The 18,799-nt window shown below is 43.8% G+C and overlaps 1 pseudogene; it reads left to right on the top strand.

The window, feature by feature from the left end:
• Window positions 1-794: 794 nt before the first annotated feature.
• LOC113875321 lies at window positions 795-17,938 on the top strand (annotated as a pseudogene).
• The last annotated feature ends 861 nt before the right edge of the window (window positions 17,939-18,799 follow it).

Genomic DNA, 18,799 nt, shown 5'->3' with positions numbered 1-18,799 from the left:
AGCTTTTTATAAGCACCAGTTATATTTACGTGACAATCAGAACCTTGTAATGTTCATAGGATATTAAAAGAGACCACCAGGATATGGGTTTTAGTAATGCACAGGCACCCTGTCCAAGTGTTAATGCATTTAAACCCAAGCACACCATTCTGAGGTGGCTTCCCTGGTAGCTCAGTTGGTAAAGAATCCACCTGTAATTCAGGAGACCCTGGTTTGATTCCTGGGTTAGAAGATCACCTGGAGAAGGGATAGGCAACCCACTCTAGTATTCTTGGGTTTCCCTGGTGGCTCAGATGGTAAAGAATCCACCTGGAGTGTGGGAGACCTGGGTTCTATCCCTGGGTTGGGAAGATCCCCTGGAGGAGGGATAGGCTACCCACTCCAGTATTCTTGCCTGGAGAATCCCCATGGACAGAGGTGACTGGTGGGCTACAGTCCATGGGGTCCGGAAGAGTCGGACATGACTAAACAATGAAACACAGCACACCCTTCTGAGGAGGTAGATGCTTTTATTCCATTTTAGAGAAGGATAAAGACACTCACCCAAAGAGACACAGCAAATAAAGGTGGACATAGAACCCAGGACCCAAAGACAGATATCTGGCCCTTAAAGAAAAAGAGAAAAGAGCCAAGATGGAGGCGAGGGAAGGAGAAAGTGGTGACCAGGCAGAGAAAGAGGGAGAAGACTAGGCAGTCACACAGATCCACACAGCACAGACACAGGCCTAGGGCTTTGGGGTGAGGCAGGTGGGGGCAAGAGGTGACACTCAGCCAGGCTGGGCTGCCCCCGCCAAATGAGGAAGTGGCTGGAAGCCCGTACTGAGGGAGGCCACCCAGGAGATGACAAGGACTTTTAGCCCCAACAGGAGAGGAGCCACAGCTAGGGAAGGAGGAACCTGAGGTTAGGGGCTATAGGGGGATGGGCCAGCGGCAGGAAGCCCCGTCCAGGCAGCACACCCACAGCTCCCCGGGCCTGGGCTCAGGACAGAAAAAGGGGAAACTGAATGCCAGTCATGGGACAGAGTCTGAGTGACCTGTTGGAGTCGGGGGTGAGTATTTGGAGTCCGGAAGAGGGTCACAGCCGAGCCCCAGGCGGCACTGGCTATTAAACACTGCCACTGCCCAGGCCTGGCCGAGTCCTGTCACAGAAGAATCAACACGCCACTACCACCACCAGGTCTGGAGTGAGCAGAGCCTGCCTGCTCAGGCGTCTCAACGTGGCTGAAGTGCAGTGAGCCAGGGGCAATCAGGGACCAGAGGAAGTTCTGAGCCAGGAGGGCCCTGATCTGACTCAGGAGTCAACAGTCTTCCTCTGGCTGGGCGTGGGGACCTGACTATTGGGGGCAGGGGTGGGAGCAGGGGGCCAGGATGCGGCAGCAGTGGTCCAGTTTCTTGTGAGGATTTTGTGAGGTCCGTGAGAATCAGGCCTGCCTAGCACACAGTAAATGCTCAGTGAATGTTAATCATTATCAATATCATTGTTGTTATTGTTACTAGCAATTCAAGGCTTCCCAGGTGACTCAGTGGTAAAGAATCTGCAGACATGGGTTCAATCCTTGGGACAGGAAGATCTCCTGGAGAAGCAAATGGCAACCCACTCCAATATTCTTGCCTAGAGAACCCCAAGGACAGAGGAGACTGGCGGGCTATAGTCCATGGAGTCACAAAAGAGTCGGACACACCATAGTGACTAAACAATTCATGTCTCCAGTTCTGGGCTCCCCTTCAGAAAAAAATCCTCCTTCTACCTCTTAGTCTCAGCCTCCTGATCTGATTCTTCCAATTCCAGCCAGGCCCAGGCTGTCCCCAGTCTAACAGCCCCACAACCCAGGCACCATCCAATCAGATGTGGCTGCAGGGCTGGGTCGGAGTCTTGGGGTCCCCCTTTGGCTGCTGAGATGTGGGGAAGTCCGAGGTGTTCCAAGGGAATGGGCTGAGGTGGTGGCAATGTGAAGCATTCCAATATTTTAACCACAGGTACAGCTGTACTCCCCAGAAATGGAAATGGCAGCCCACTCCAGTGTTCTTGCCTGGAGAATTCCATGAACGGAAGAGCCTGGTGGGCTGCAGTCCATACAGCCCATGGGGTCGCAAAGAGTTGGACACAACTGAGTGACTAAGCACAAGCATAGCTGTACTGGAACAGACCCTAATATGCCAGTTGGTCTCCAGCCCAGGGTCTCCATCCCACTGGGGAAAGGAAGAGACAGAGATGGAGGGCAGACCCCTCCCCACAGTGCCCAACTCCAGGAAGCAGGGCTGCCCCGAACCCCACGAGATCTGTAAAGTGTCTCAGACTCTCTTGGCAGCAGCCCAAGTGTTGGGGTTGTTGACTTTCCCAGAAAACAAGCCATGGGTTGAGTCTGTGACAAGCTCGCCTCTGTGGAAGCTACAGTCCCTTCCCCGACTCCCTGCTTCCACTCTCCCCACCCCCACCAGCGTCCACCCTCCCCCCAGCAGCCAAGGGAAGCTTTCTGAAAAGTGAGGCAAATCACTTATTTTTTTAAATGGCTGAAGGATTTGAACAGACACGTCACCAAAGAAGAGATGTGACTAGCCGAATAACACGTGAAAAAGCGTTCAACATCATTAGTCATGAGGGAAATACAAGCTAAAACCACAGTGAAACACCACTACACGCCCACTAGAGTGACGAAAATTAAAAAGACAGACCCTGTCAAGTGTCAGCAGACATGAGGAGCAGTTGGAAATGTGGAATAGAACCACCACCTTGGAAAAGAGCTTGGTAGTTTCTTATAAATTTAAATAGTCACAGGGACTTCTATGGAGGTCCGGTGGTTACGAATCTGCCCTGCAGTGCAAGGGGCATGTGTTCAATCCCTGATTGGGGACCTAGAATTCCACATGCCTTGCATGCCTAAGCTGCTGCAACACCACAATGGAATATCCTGAGTGTTGTAACTAAGACCTGACACTGCCCCCAAAATAAATACATATATTTAAAAATTTTAAATAGTCACCTACACATCAGATCAGATCAGATCAGATCAGTCGCTCAGTCGTGTCCGACTCTTTGCGACCCCATGAATCGCAGCACACCATCCAGCAATTCCACAAAGGAAGGCGTTTACTGCAGAGAACTGCAAACACATATTCAGGGACTTGCCTGGTGGTCCAGCAGATAGCACTCAGCACTCTCAGTGCAACCAGGCTGGTAGGGATGGGGCACCCGCGTTCAATCCCTGGTCCGGGAACCCACAACTAAGCCTACAAGCGTCAACTAAAGAACCCTGCACGTCCCAACTAAGGGCCCACGTGCCTCGGCGAGCACCCAGTGCAGCCAAAATAAATAATTAAATTTTTTTAATTAAAAAAAGAAAACATAAGTTTATATAAAGACCTGTCCATCTCTCTGTCCTCCCCTCTTTCCTCTCTTCCCCTTACTTCCCCTACTGGAGCTACACTGGCCTTCTTGCTGTTTCTCCAGTAAGTCAAGCTCATTCTCACCTCAGGGCCTTTATACCTGCTGTCCCCCATGCAGAATTTTCCTCTGGGCCTCTGGCCACTAGACTAAAGACTGTATCTCCTGGCTTCATTTGCATTTAAAAGGCCATATGACTTCACTCTGGCTGATGGGCCATGTTGGAAGTGAATGAGCAATGTATAGGCCATGGCTTTCATGGAAGGGTAGACTCCATCCTTCTTCAACTTTCTCATTTGCTGGAATTTCAATGATGGAGTGATCACATTAAAACAAGTGGACAAGGGCAACATAATAAGGACAAAAGAGCAACAGGATAGAAGGAACCTCGGTACCCATCACATTGGAGGAGCTCTGGACTCATGAGAGGGAGAAACTTCTACCTCATTTAAGCCACCCATGGTAGGTAGTCTCCAAAAACAGTCACCAAGATTTTCTTCATCTCAATATGCACATACTATCCCTCTCATCAAGAATTACAGAGGGCAAACTTCTCTGGTGGTCCAGTGGTTGGGACTCCACACACTTCCATTGCAGGGATAGTGAGGGGCACAGGTTTGATCCCTGGTCAGGGAACTAAGATCTCACATGCCATGTGGCATGGCCAAAAACAAATACATTTTTTTTTTAATTTCAATAAAACTTTATTTTAAAAAAATAGGATCACAAAACGGTCCATCCTGCCAAGTGGCAAAGGCTAGGGCTTACATAAGGGTTTGGACTTAAGTATCTAAATGCACACACTGGTCTAGACCCCACAGTGACATGTTTTGTAGACAAAGAAGATTGTGTGAAGCCCTGAGCTGTGAAACATGAACTCTGGGGAACCCCAGTGTGAATGAATGATCTTGCAGCCACATCTTTATGATTATAAGGAAGATTTATAGATGTTAAGCAGCATAGGTCACCCAGTACACAGTCTCCTACATCTCAGACATGTGCATATGTAACTTAATAACTCTCATCATAAGACCTGATACTGGGTTGCTCACAGCTCGTTTCAGTTCACTTTAGTTTCTCAGTCATGTCTGACTCTCTGGTACCCCAAGGACTGCAGAACACCAGGCTTCCTTGTCCATAATCAATTCCCCAAGCCTGCTCAAACTCATGGCCATCGACTGGTGATGCCATTCAACCATCTCATCCTTTATTGAACCCTTCTCCTCCCACCTTCAATCTTTCCCAGAATCAGGGTCTTTTCAAATAAGTCAGTTCTTCGCATTAGATGGCCAAAGTATTGGAGTTTCAGCTTCAGCATCAGTCCTTCCAATGAATATTTAGGACCAATTTCCTTTAGGATGGCCTGGTTGGATATCCTTGCAGTCCAAGGAACTCTCAAGAGTCTTCTTCAACACCACAGTTCAAAATCATCAATTCTTTGGCAGTCAGCTTTCTTTACAGTCCAATCCTCACATCCATACATAACTAATGATTCTTGTCTTGAAATTCAACAATATTGACGCAGGGACTGTCTTGGTGGTCCAGCGGTTAAGACTCCACCTTCTAAATCACAGAATGTTGGGTTCCTTGCACGGTCGGAGAACCAAGATCATGGGTGGCCTGGAGCAACTAAGAGCTCCTCAGCTGCAAGCCTCGGGAAGGAAACTGAGGTGTCCTGGTCACAGGGAAATCCCAGAGGACACAGCGTGTCCAGTGAGCAATCCTGGGAGGGCCGAGGTGCAGAGCTGCAAACTGAGCAAAGGTCTCCGCTCTAGCCATCTCAACAAATACATTTTTAAAAACTTCCCTGGTGGCGAACTCAAACCAGGGTTCTGTGACAATCTAGAAGGGTGGGATGGGGAGGGAGGCAGCAGGAAGTTTCAAGAGAGAGGGGATATATATACACCTATGGCTGATTCATGTTGATGTATGGCAGAAATCAACATAATATTGTAAGGCAATTATTATTCAATTAAAAATAAATAAATTAAAAAAAAACCCTACCATGGTGGTCTAGTGACTAAGTCTCCATGCTCCCAACACAGGGGGCCCAGGTTTGATCACTGGCCAGGGAACTACATCCCACATGACACAGCTGAAAGATCCTTTGGGCCACAACTAAGACAAACATATATATATATTTAAGTTACAGAGCCCATTTCCCTTCCCCTTGAATCTGAGCCAAATTCATGACTTGCTTGGATTTAGATCACAGTGAAAGTGCTGCTGTGCCAGTTCTGAGCCTGGGCTGTAGGAAACCTTACCGCTTTTGCTCTTACTCTCCTGGAATCCAGCTGCCATGCTGTAAGGAAGTCCAAGCTCCCTTCCTGGAGAGTGAAGTCATACAAAGAGGCCCTAGAGGATGAGATATCATGAGGAGAGAAAGGCCACAAGGATAAGACCCAAGGCACCCGGCAGACAGGAAGTGCCCAGGGCTCCAAAAGATCCAGTCATCTTGGATCTTCTGTGCCCTTCCAGCCACCAGCTAAATGCAGAGCCCCTTGAGTGACCCCCAGGCAATACCACATGAAGCAGAAGAATCATCCCATCAGCTCACAGTATAGAATCATGAGAAACAATGTTGTTTTAAGCCACTACATGTTGGGATGGTCTGTTACAAAGCAGACAATGGAAACAGCCCTGGTACTTTGGGGGACCTTGTGCGTGTGTGTGCATTAAGTCCCTTCACTTGTGTCCGATTCTGTGACCCCACAGACTGTAGCCTGCCAGGCTCCCCGGTCCATGGGATTCTCCAGGTGAGAATACTGGAGTGGGTTGCCATGCCCTCCTCCAGGGAATCTTCCCTACCCAGGAATCAAACCAGCGTCTCTTATGTCTCTGGCATTGGCAGGAGAGTTCTTTACCACAAGAGCCACCTAGGAAGCCCTAGAGGGCAGGGAACCTTGCAACTACAACCAACTCTGTAGTTTCAAATGCCCTGCTTGAACTAGCTGAGTTCACAGGGTGAAGTTTGTGAAGATTTGGAGATTAGTGCACACGTGATCAAAGAGGAAAGCCGAGCACCCAGATATCAGAGGGAAGGAAATGATGGAATTTTGGATGAATCTGAATGGACACACACCCGTACCACAGCTGCAAGGAAAAGTGGGAAAATGAATTTCTGAGGAGGTTGAATTCATAAGGTAAGAAATTCCTAAAAAGTAGAAGACAGCCAAAAAAAAAAAAAAAACTGAGATGATGTTCAGAGGGCTCTGGACGTCTGGGATAGAAGGCATGAGAATTGTCCAAAATACCAGGGGAACCAATCCATCCAGCCTGCCTTATCCTTCCTAGGTAGGATAATAGTTTGATTCTTTGGTTAAAACAAAAAGAAAAACCACAGTGAGATACTACTCCACATCTATTAGAATGGCAAACAACAGCAATAAATGGACAATATCTAGAGCTGCCAAGGATGTGAACAGTTGGAACTCTCATGCATTGTTGACAGGAGTGCAAAATAGTACAGATACTTTAGATAACAGTTCAGTTGTTTCTTATAAAGTTAAACATATTCTTACTGTATGATCCAACAATACCATTCCTAGGTATTTACCGAAGAGAAATGAAAACTTAAATTCACATAAAAAGCAGTTTGCCATATGAATAGTGGCTTTAGTCATAATGTCCAAACTAGAAACAACCCAAGTGTTCTTCAGCAGATGAATGGACAACCTGTGGTATATCCATACAATGGAATCCTGTTTGGGATGCGTGCTAAATTGCTTCAGTGGTGTCTGACTCTCTGTGAGTTGGACACAACTTAGCAACTGAAAAGTAACAGTGTATTTGTCAAACCCATAGAACAGTACACTAAAAAGGATGAATTTTACCCTATATTAGTTCTATGTGCATTCATGCTTGGTTGCTCAGTTGTGTCTGACTCTTTGAGACCCCTTGGACTGTAGCCCCACCAGGCTCTGCTGTCCATGGGATTTCCCAGGCAAGAATACTGGAATGAGTTACCATTCCCTCCTCCAGGGGATCTTCCCGACCAGGGATCGAATTTGAGTCTCCTGCATCGGCAGGCGGATTCTTTACTACTGAGCCACCAGGGAAGCAAGGTTGAATGCCTCATCAGCAGATATTGTTCTTTTCCCCTTCTACTGGAATAGCATTTGGAATCAGACATCTGGTCCCCTGGCCAAGACTATGTTTCTCAGTCTCTTTGGAGCCAGGTGAGGCCTCATAACTGTCTTCTGGAGGATAGAATGAGGCAAGAAACAAAGCAGGCAACGTCAGGTTGTGTTTCTAAAGGTAAAAGTGAGACTCTCCCTGTCTCTGCCCTTCCTCTTGGCTGGAGTGTGGCCCTGACGCTGGCAGTCGGCATGCATCTTAGACCACAGTGGCTGAGTTTTCATTCATAAAATGAAGGTCTTTTAAATATAATTAAGGTAATGCTTGATGGATTTACCAATTGTGGTTCACCCATATCATCAATGCAGTCATTACGAATGAATTAGAACTCTACAAGCTGATTTGAAGGGATTTTAACTGAGAAAAGCTAGATGCAGAGAAGTGATTCTATTGGTGGTACGAGTGCAGTGATTAAAATGAATCCCTTATAAATATATATGTATATATATGTTTGCATATTTGAGTGACAGTGGGGAAAACTACCTTAGGATACACTCAGGCTGTTAACGTTGGCAACACTGGTGACCTCGGTCAGGATAGGAGATGGGGAAGGGTAAACACAAAATAGGGTTGAATGTAAAGGAACTACGTGAAAACAACAGTGTGTATAACATGATGCCGTTTATATAAAATGATATATGTAAAACTGTGCATATCTGAATAGAAAGAAGTATGAATGTGTAGTCAAGTAAATGTCAACAGTGGTATCTCTGGGCAATGGGATTTAGATCATTTAGATTTTCTTATTTTTAAAAACTTGGTTGTCTTTTTTTTTTTACAGGGGATTTTTTAGTATATATAATTGGGGGAAAAGATATTTTAATTTCAGAAAGCATAACAAATTCAATTTTGCAGAAGAAAAAATAATAGGACTTTTTCTGCCAGGAATGGTGTTCTAAATAAACCAAAAACCATCTCCATTGGAGAACAGATAAAAATGCAGGATGAAATCTATGGGGGGAAAATTATTAAAAGCAGCAAAACACTAGTTAGAGGGAGGGCTTCCCAGGAGGTTCAGTGGTAAAGAATCCATCTGCCAATACAGGAGACATGAGAGATGCGGGTTTGACGCTTATGTTGGGAAGACCCCCTGGAGAAGGAGATGGCAACTCACTCCAGTATTCTTGCCTGGGAAATCCCATGGACAGAGGAGCCTGGCGGGTTACAGTCCATGGGGTCTCAAAGAGTTGGACATAATTGAGCACACACACCAATAAGAGGGTAAGGAAATAGTATTGAAAACTCTGAATAAAACAAGAGCGGAGTTCAAAACTCAAATGCCTTTGGGACAAATGCCTTCTTCCATGCAAAAGATGGTTTGAGCAAAAGTAAAGGCCCAGATCCACCCAGACTGGACAGTCTGAACCTCAGCTCTTCCTTTTAAGCTGAGACCTGAGGTCATCAAGGTAAGAATGAACCAGGAGGGACTTCCCTGGTGGTCCAGTGGCTAAGACTCTGCACTCCCAATGCCCAGGGCCTGGATTCAATTCCTGGTCAGGAAACTAGATCCTACGTGCCACAACTAAGAGTTCGTATGCTGCAGCTAAAGATCCTACATGACAAAACCAAGGCAGATGAGCCCAGGTGTCACAACCAAGACCGGGTGCAGCCAAATAAATATTTCAAAAAATCTTCTGATGAAGAGCACTACCAAAAACCTACAGCAAGCATCATTTATGGTTAAGTATTAAAATATTGGGGCTTCCCAGGTGGCACCAGTGGTAAAGAACCTGCCTGCCAATGCAAGAGACTTAAGAGACGCAGGTTTGAGATGTGGGTTTGATCCCTGGGTTGGGAAGATCCTCTGGCTGAGGGCATGGTAACCCACTCCAGTATTCTTGCCTGGAGAATCCCATGGACAGAGGAGCATGGCGGGCTATAGTCCGTAGGGTCACAAAGAGTCAGACATGACTGAAGTGACTTAGCACACATGCATTTAAATATTTAATGGTTAAATATTAAAAGTTTTCCTTCTAAGTGTGGAATAAGACAAAGAAAGATGCCTGTTGTTATTGCTTCTTTTCAACTTTGTCCTGGAAACCTTAACTCTGAAGTAAAGCAGGAAAATAAATAAAAAATTATTGGCATCATTATTAATAGATTATGTGATTCTGGCTAAAGAATGTTCAGAAGACTCTACAGACTAATTTATTAAAATTCATAACAGAACTTAGCTAGGTAACTGGATATAAAATCAATGTATAAAAATCAATTTTATTGCCACATACCAGTCATAAACCAAACAAAGGTGGAGAAAAGTAGCCATCTATATTAGCGTAAAGGATCAAGTGACTGGTAATAAATCTAACAAACGGTATGAAAAGCCTATATAAGGGAACTTTGTAAAAGACTTTTTAAAAAATCTAGATAATGGTTTGATATACCATGTTATTGGATTTGGATAGCAGTTTCCCTTGAATTTACCTATATGTTCTATCCATTCATAATCTAGATTTTAAAAGCTTTTTTCTGTGCAACTTGCAGGTGGATTCTAAATTTTATACTAAAATCAAAGAGCCAATTATAACAAAGATACTCTTGGTGAAAAAACAAGGAGATAGTTTCCACCCTAGCTGATATCAAAACTTTTTATAAAGCCAGACTTCTCTGGTGGTCCAGTGGCTAAGACTCCATGCTCCCAATGCAGGGGCTAGGGTTTGATCCTTGGCCAGGGAACAAGATCCCAAATGCTACAACTAAAGATTCCACTGCTGCAACTGAGACTCAGTGCAATCAAATGAATAAATAAAAATAAATATTTTTAAAAAGACTTGTAAAGCAATGGAAATTAATTCAATGATTGGTGAACTAGAGTAGAGATTCTAGAAGTATACCTATGTACATATGGCCCCCTGACTTGTGATAGAGGTTTTTACTGCAAAAAAAAGAGAAAAAGACGATCTTTTCAATAAATATACTGAGTTTGCTATCTAATTGGATGAAAATTACATTAGACTCCTACCTCATACTAAGCACAATAATCAACTTTAGGTAGATCACAGACCCAAATTGAAAAATAAAATGAAAAAGTTTTAAAAGATAATGTAGCATAACTGCAAGGAAGAGAAAAGATTTCTCCTTTTTTAATTTTTAAAAATTGAAGTATAGTTGTTTTAAAATGTGTTAATTTCTGCTGCACAGTTAAGTGATTCAGTTATACACAGATATATTATATACATACTTTTAAAATCTTCTTTTCCATTGTGGTTTAACACAAGATATTGAATACAGTTCCCCATGCTATACAGTAGGACCTTGTTGTTTATCCATTCCATATATAATAGCTAACATCTGCTAAGATTTCTTTTTTTTTTTAATTTTTTTTAAATTTTATTTTATTTTTAAACTTTACATAATTGTGCTAAGATTTCTTAATCAAGACTCAAAAAGCACTAACTACAAAAGACAAGATTGTTACATTTGGCTAATCAATGTTAATAATTTGTATTCATCAAAAGATGTCTTAGAGTGATATGGTTATATATTTATATTTTAAAAGGTCTTTATTGCTTAGAGATACTTACTAAATTTTCTTTGATAAAATAATAAGACTTTTAGAATTTGCATAAAATAACCCAAGGGGGAAGAAGTGCAGGTAGAGAGGAAATGAGATTGGCTATATACTGACAGGCTTCTCTGGTGGCTCAGTTGAAAAGAATCTGCCTGCCAATACAGAGGCGTAAGTTCGATCCCTGGATCGGAAAGATCCCTGGGAGAAGGAAATGGCAGCTCACTCCAGCATTCTTGTCTGGGTAATCCCATGGACAGAGGAGCCTGGCAGGCTACAGTTCATGGGGTCACAGAAAAGTGAGACATCACTCAGCGACTAAACAACAAATACACTGACAATTGTTGAAGCTGCTAATAAGCCTATGGGAATTCATTACACTGTTCTCTCCACTTTGGTGTATGTTTTGAGATTTTCCATTAAAAAGATACCATTACCAAATGGTCAGAGTGGGAGAAGATATTTCCAACATATGATGTAGACTAAGGATTTGAGTAGGGGATATAGAAGTAACTCCTTCAAAAACAAACAGCCAACCCCAAAAGAAAAGTGAGCAGAACTCTTAAGCAGACCCTTTACATAGGAGGAAATCCATATGGCAGTAAAGGTATCAATAGGTTCTGAAGTTCAGTGGGAAATGTGAATTAAAACACCTACCCCTCAGAACTTTCTGACTGGTCCAGAGGTTAAGACTCCACGCTTTCAAAGCAGGGGACAAAGGTTTGATCCCTGGCGGGGGAGCTAAGATCCCACATACCATGCGGTGAGGCCAAAAAAGGACACCTTCCCCTCTATATCTGGAAATGACAAAAATGGCAAAATCTGACAATACCACGTGTGGGTGCTAAAAGATAGGGAGCAACCAAAACTCCCATGCACTGCAGAAGGAGTGAGTGGCAGTGGTTTAACCACTTTGGGAACAATTTGGCATTGTTATTCCCAGTGACTCAGAACTTCTGCCTCTCTATCTATATCCTAAAGAGACTGGTGGATGGACACCAGGAAGCCTGTGCAAAGCTCTTCATAGCTGTCCTACTTGCAAAGCCCTTCAAGGGAATCAACACAAATGTTCATCAGAGGAAGATGGATACGTACTTTGTAGTAGATTCACACCATGGGACATTATGTGATAACGAGAATAAATATCTTGACTGCGTAGAATAAACACAGTAGGTACTAGTACTTGTCACAACATGGATTTATCTCACAAACAGAATGTTGAGTGAAAGGAAAAAGCATATATGAAAGAGTATATGCAATATGGTTCCCATTTACATAGAGTTTTAAAAGAGTCCAGATTAGACTATAGTGTTTAAGAAGCACACGTAGGTAGCAAGACTACTAAGAAAACCAAAGAAAGGATTCCATCAAGTCTAAATGGTGGTAACCTGTCAGAAAGGAGGAAGTTTTATGAATAAAATAGGACAAAACATTTTCTAGAATGCATCAATGACATCTTTTTTTTTCCCCACTGTGGATGTGTATGCATGAGTGTTCACTCAATGATTCATTATCCTGTGCTTTTGCTTTTTGTTTGGGGGGTTTTGTGGGCTTTTTTTTTGATAGGTGTTTGATATGTCACAATAAATAAAATTTAAAAGATCTTAATGCTTGCTCATTATGAAACTTTTGAAAAATACAGCAAGATACAATAATAAAAATGAAAAAAAAACACTTCACCTACATCTGAGAGACAATCTCATTACGGTATTTTGTTGTATTTCCTTCCTGTCATTTTACTGAATATATTTTTATATATTTCTGACCATATCATATGTGCAAATCTGCATGCTGCCCATCTTTGCAAACAGCTTGTATTTACCTGATCAGATCAGATCAAATCAGTCGCTCAGTCGTGTCCGATTCTTTGCGACCCCATGAATCACAGCATGCCAGGCCTCCCTGTCCATCACCAACTCCTGGAGTTCACTCAGACTCACGTCCATCGAGTCAGTGATGCCATCCAGCCATCTCATCCTCTGTCGTCCCATTCTCCTCCTGCCCCCAATCCCTCCCAACAAGGAGCTATATTCTCTTTGACTGGTCATTCGGGACCTGACCTCACTGTACACATCTGCTCTTTGCCCTGGGAAAAGAGCAAAGAGATGACCTTCAGAATAAAGTAGACACCAAAGCTAAGATTTTATTTCTCAATTCATCTATGCTCAAGAAGAACCATAGGATGAGTCTCCATTTTCCTTTTCCCCGTCCCACATGAAGAACATAGAATATGGATGTGGTGGGAGCAACCTAGGACCACTCAGGCCAGGGCACTCCCCTAGGAACAGGAGAGCCATTGGTCAAAGCAGCTTGGCTCTCTGATGCCATGAAGCCTCCATACTGACACCATGAAGCCTTGGACTGTTTATGCTTGGTCTATTGGTTCAGTTCAGTTCCATTCAGTCGCTCAGTCGTGTCCAACTCTTTGCAACCCCGTGGACCACAGCACGGCAGGCCTCCCTGTCCATCACCAACTTCCAAAGTTTACCCAAACTCTTGTCCATCGAGTTGGTGATGCCATCCAACCATCTCATCCTCTGTTGTCCCCTTCTCCTCCTTCCTTCAATCTTTCCCAGCATCAGGGTCTTTTCAAGTGAGTCAGCTCTTCACATCAGGTGGCCAAAGTATTGGAGTTTCAGGTTCAACATCAGTCCTTCCAATGAACACTCAGGACTGATCTCCTTTAGAATGGACTGGTTGGACCTCCTTGCAGTCCAAGGGACTCTCAAGAGTCTTCTCCAACACCACAGTTCAAAAGCATCAATTCTTCAGTGCTCAGCTTTCTTTATAGTCCAACTCTCACACCCATACTTTACTACTGGAAAAACCATAGCTTTGACTAGACGGACCTTTGTTGGCAAAGTAATGTCTCTGCTTTTTAATATGCTTTCTAGGTTGGTCATAACTTTTCTTCCAAGGAGTATGCATCTTTTGATTTCATGGCTGCAGTCACCATCTCCAGTGATTTTGGAGCCAGAAAAAATAAAGTCAGCCACTGTTTCCCCATCTATTTGCCATGAAGAGATGGGACCGGATGCCATGATCTTAGTTTTCTGAATATTGAGCTTTAAGCCAACTTTTTCACTCTCCTCTTTCACTTTCATCAAGAGGCTCTTTAGTTCTTCACTTTCTGCCATAAGGGTGGTGTCATCTGCATATCTGAGGTTATTGATACTTCTATTGGTTAGAGAGAAATAAAGTTCTCCTTTGTTTAAGCTACTGTTTTATTGTATTCTGTTATGGATTCGTATCGTACCTAACCTGAAAGTGAAAGTGTGAGTCCCTCAGTCATGTCAGACTCTTTGCAACCCCCTGGACTGTAGCCCTCCAGGATCCTCTGTCCATGGAATTCTTCAAGCAAACCTACTGGAATGGGTTGCCATTTCCTCCTCCAGGGGATCTGTGGTACCTAACCTAGACCCTACCTAAATGTTCACATGTAAACAATTTTTCGTGTTTCCGGAATCTTAGACACATCAGTTTTAATTGGTTCATAATATTGTATCCTGTGAAAGTGTTGAATTTTTCATTCACTCATCCATTCATTCATTTATTCCACATGTATTTGTAGAGTGCTTACTGGGCCCCTAGTTGGTGAAATGGTGAACAAAACTGCCTTCCTGGAGCTTACAACCTAGAGAAGGAAGACAAGTGATATACAAGAAAACAAATAAATCAACACAATAACCCTTCTCTACTTTCAGATACAGCATGTTCCCAAACATGTTGTAGAGACTAATTGCTCACTAACACCACTCTCCGTTGCCCCTTTGGGACTGGACTACATCCTCCCTTGCAATTGGTTATGTGAACCAAAGAGCTAGTGTGCAGATGTGTGTCCGACCTCCAGGTGTGATCCCCAAGACCTCCCACGTATGCCCCTCCTCTCTTTCAACATTCACTGATGGAGAGGATGAGGGGTGGGAGCAAGGGAGCTAAAGGAGCCCAGAGCTGCCAGATGGGGTAGCTCTACCCCACTGACTGCATCATGCTATCCTGTGTGGGGGGGGGGGGGGGGAAGGTTGTATCAAGCCACTGAGACTTGGGGAAGAAGACTTACTTCTTCGAGTAACAACTGCTATTAATTTGGGACTTCCCTGGTGGTCCAGTGGCTAAGACTCTGGGCTCCCAATGCAAGCGGCCCAGGTTTGATTCCTGGTCAGGGAACCATATTCCACATGCCGAAACTAAGACCTTGTACACTCAAATAAATAAGTAAATAAATTTTTTAACTGCTAGTAATTTACCTTTCCTCATACACGTGAAGAAAGGGCTCTGGTAGACTGCAAAAATGGCTCCAGTTTTTCACCCCTTCCTGTCTCCTTGCCCTTTGCCATCTGATTTCACAGCCACTTCCATCAAAGGGAGGAATCTATTTCCCCACCCCTTGATCTGAGTAAGTCTTGGGCCATGAGGTGGCCAATAGAATGAGGTGGAAGAAATGACTTGATAGTTGACAACAGTTGCTGAAAAACTGAAAATAGAGGGATACATAAATTTGTTTAGCAAAAAATACCTAGGAGGGCCCTTCTTATTACAGTTATCATGGACACTAGCATGTTAATTAAAGCTCCTGCATCTCACTTAGCTTCATTCAAGTCAGCATTTCCCACATTCATTTTATTAAGGAGGCTTTTATTCTCAAATACCAATTAATATCCCATGAACCTTTGTCAAATGCTAGTAGGTCATAGTTAAATTATTCCCAATTTGGTTTTGTTTGTTTTGCTTTATTAAAAAATGGTGCCATAGAGACTTCCCTGGTGGTCCAGTGGTTAAGAATCCACCTTGCAACACAGCGAATGCAGGTTCAATTTCTGGTCTGGGAACTAAGATCCCACATGCCACAGGGGAACTGAGCCCCCTGCACCACAATGACTCAAGCCCATGCACCCTAGAACCCATGTTCCGCAACAAGAGAAGCCACCGCAAGAAGTCAACGATCAAGCACAGCCAAAAATAAATATATAAATAAATTAAAGAAAAATTTTTAATGATGCCATAAAAATCCTTGGGGTGAAATCCTTTTCCACTTGCCAGATTCTTTCCAGTAGTGTAAATGATGAATTAACAGATATGAGCATTTTCATTTTTTTTTTTTAGATATGAGCATTTTCAAGTTTTAGACTTGGGGCCCAATCCTTCTCTATAAAAATCACTCCCCTTCACACCCCGATTGTGGTGAATGTGAACAGGGTCTCCCATTTCCCTGAACTCTCCTCACCAAAGGGAACCACATTTCAAACATCATTGCTGATTTGACAGGCAACGGGCTGCCTCTCAGTATTTCAAAGGGCAAATTATTTGAATATTACCAGGGATAAACTTGGCTTTTATCTTTTTTGGCTCTTTATGTTTCTTCTTTGAATTGTCCTTTCATATTAATTGCCCATCTTTCTTTTGGGTACTGGCTTTTCCTGTTAATTCCACGTTAATTTATTAATAGGTTTATCACTTTTCTGTTATACCTGTTGCAAATATTTTTCTCTACTAGTTCACTTCAATTTTAGTCATGCCTTTTTTAAAATAATAATTTTTGTTTGTTTTTAGTCGGTATGTGGGGTCTTAGTTCCCCAACCAGGGATTGAACCAGCACCCACTGCATTAGGGAGCAAGGAGGCTTTACCTTTGGAATGCCAGGGAAGTCCCTAGTCATGCCCTTTTCAAACATATGGGATACTCAACTTTGTATACAGTCAAATCTGTCAATCTTTTCCTTTATGATTTATTCTCTCTCTCTTTTTTAAACAGGATTTTTTCTCAGCCACACCCAGTGGTAGGCATGCGGGATCTCCAGGGATCAAACTCACGCCTCCTGCAGTAGGAGCATGGAGTCTTAACCACAGGACCGCCAGGGAAGTCCCTGTGATTTGCTCTCTTAAAGTTCAGAAAGTCTTTCCCAACCCAGAGGTTATTAAATATTTATTTCATCTTCAAGATTTTTATTGTGTAATTTTCTTCCCACATTTTACTCTAGTCCATCTGGAATTTATTTTCATTTATCATGCAAGATGAGGCTCCAAATTGATATTTTCCCCCAAATGGCTGAGACATAAACCCAACTGGTGTGACATTATGCTTCTGTTCAATAATAGTCTTGCTTTCTTTACTGTCTTTAGCCAGTCATTCTGGTATATTACCCAGGATGATTGCTCTTACACTGACATCACAGTTCATATTATATGAGTTCCATGATTTTGTCTATCTTGTCACCAGTGTATCCACAGTACCTTGGCATATGGCAGGATCTCCATAAATATCTAGTGAAAGAATAAATGAGTGAATGAATGAATGAGTGAGTGAGCAAATAAATGAATGTATACAATATGCTGGTCCTGATCTGGGCACTGAGTGTGTTTATGTTGGTGATAACATTCTGCCCGTTCCTCTGTGAGGCCCAAGGAGGAGTAGGAAACAGTTTAATCAGCTTATATCAGGTAGCCACTGCTGCATAATGAAATTCCTCACAACTAATGGCTTAAAACCACAATGGAGGGCCAACTCTTCCCTCAGGGGCAGAGTCAGGCGGGCCTAAATCGGCAGCCAGCCACTAAGGGCGCTTTCTTAAGCTCTGTGAGGAATGGCTGGGACGAGACCAAACAGACAGGAAGTTGGGCACTTACTTGTGGCAGTGCATAGCACAAGCCTTTCAGGAGGGAGAGAACACCCAGACTGCAGAGCCTGAGGCCTGCAGTCAGGTGTACAAGAGCTTAGCCTGGCTCCATTCAAACTACTGCAAACACAAGTACCCTCACCTCAGACACACAAGCTTCAGTGGCCTGTCCTTGGAAGAGTACAAACTGATCCTGTCCACAGATATGTTGGACGAGTTTAAGGAGATGAATAAAGGCATGTGGAAGAAACGGCAGAAGTTTGTCCCCAAGAAGCCCAATGAGAAGCACAAAGCCTAGGCTCAGGCCTTATAGCCCTGCCTACCTAACCATGAAGTCATGTATGTTACCATTATCAATAAAACACCCTGATTTTTCCCATTAAAAAAAAGAACAGCAACTTTATTTGCTCACTGTCCTGCGTTTCAAGAATTCGAAAAGGACGCAGCAGAGATAGTTGTCTCTGCTCCACAGGATGTCAGCTCTGGCTAGGACACCCAAGGGAAAAGAATCCAAGGGGCTTCTTCGCTTGTGAGCCTGGTGCTTTGGGAAAAGCTCAAATGGCTAAGGGATAACTCGAACAACTGCACTGGGGTCATACATCAGGGGCATCTATTCTCACTCTCACCTGGCTTCCTTAGGTCTCCACGTGGCCTTTCCATGTGGTCTCCCCAGTGTGGAGCTCAGAGCTCCTGAGCACACAAAAGCAGAAGCTCCCAATCTTAAGGTTTAGGCCAGAACTGGCTGCGGGGGGCGGTGACTTCTAGCGAGGCACACATCCAAGGCAGATTCGAGGAGAGAGGATTACATGAGTATGAATAGGGAGGTGTAGCTCTTTGGGAACCTTAGTATCAAACTGCCTTCCACTATTCAGTAAATGGCTCCTTATTGACCATTCACAAGGGCCAGGCTGGAAGCAGGTGCTGTTGGCAGGCCTCACAGACACAGGCTCCTGAAATGCAGTGAATGTGGGGGCCCAGGCCATTACTGGGCCCTGAGGCGGGTACCTCTCCCAGTCGGAGAGAGGGAGTGGGCTCCATTGGACATAACCCCAGGGATGTGCCTTAAAAGTGAGGAGACCTGGGGTACACAGGGGATGAACCACTTAGAGACTGTCTTGGTGAATCCCTAAAGTCTAAAGGCAGAGAGATGAGGCTGGGG

The sequence above is a fragment of the Bos indicus x Bos taurus genome, chromosome 18, assembly GCF_003369695.1.
Source record: "Bos indicus x Bos taurus breed Angus x Brahman F1 hybrid chromosome 18, Bos_hybrid_MaternalHap_v2.0, whole genome shotgun sequence".
Classification (NCBI taxonomy): Eukaryota; Metazoa; Chordata; class Mammalia; order Artiodactyla; family Bovidae; genus Bos; species Bos indicus x Bos taurus.
The sequence above is the reverse complement of the archived record's forward strand: the minus strand, read 5'-3'. Positions and strand labels throughout refer to the sequence as shown.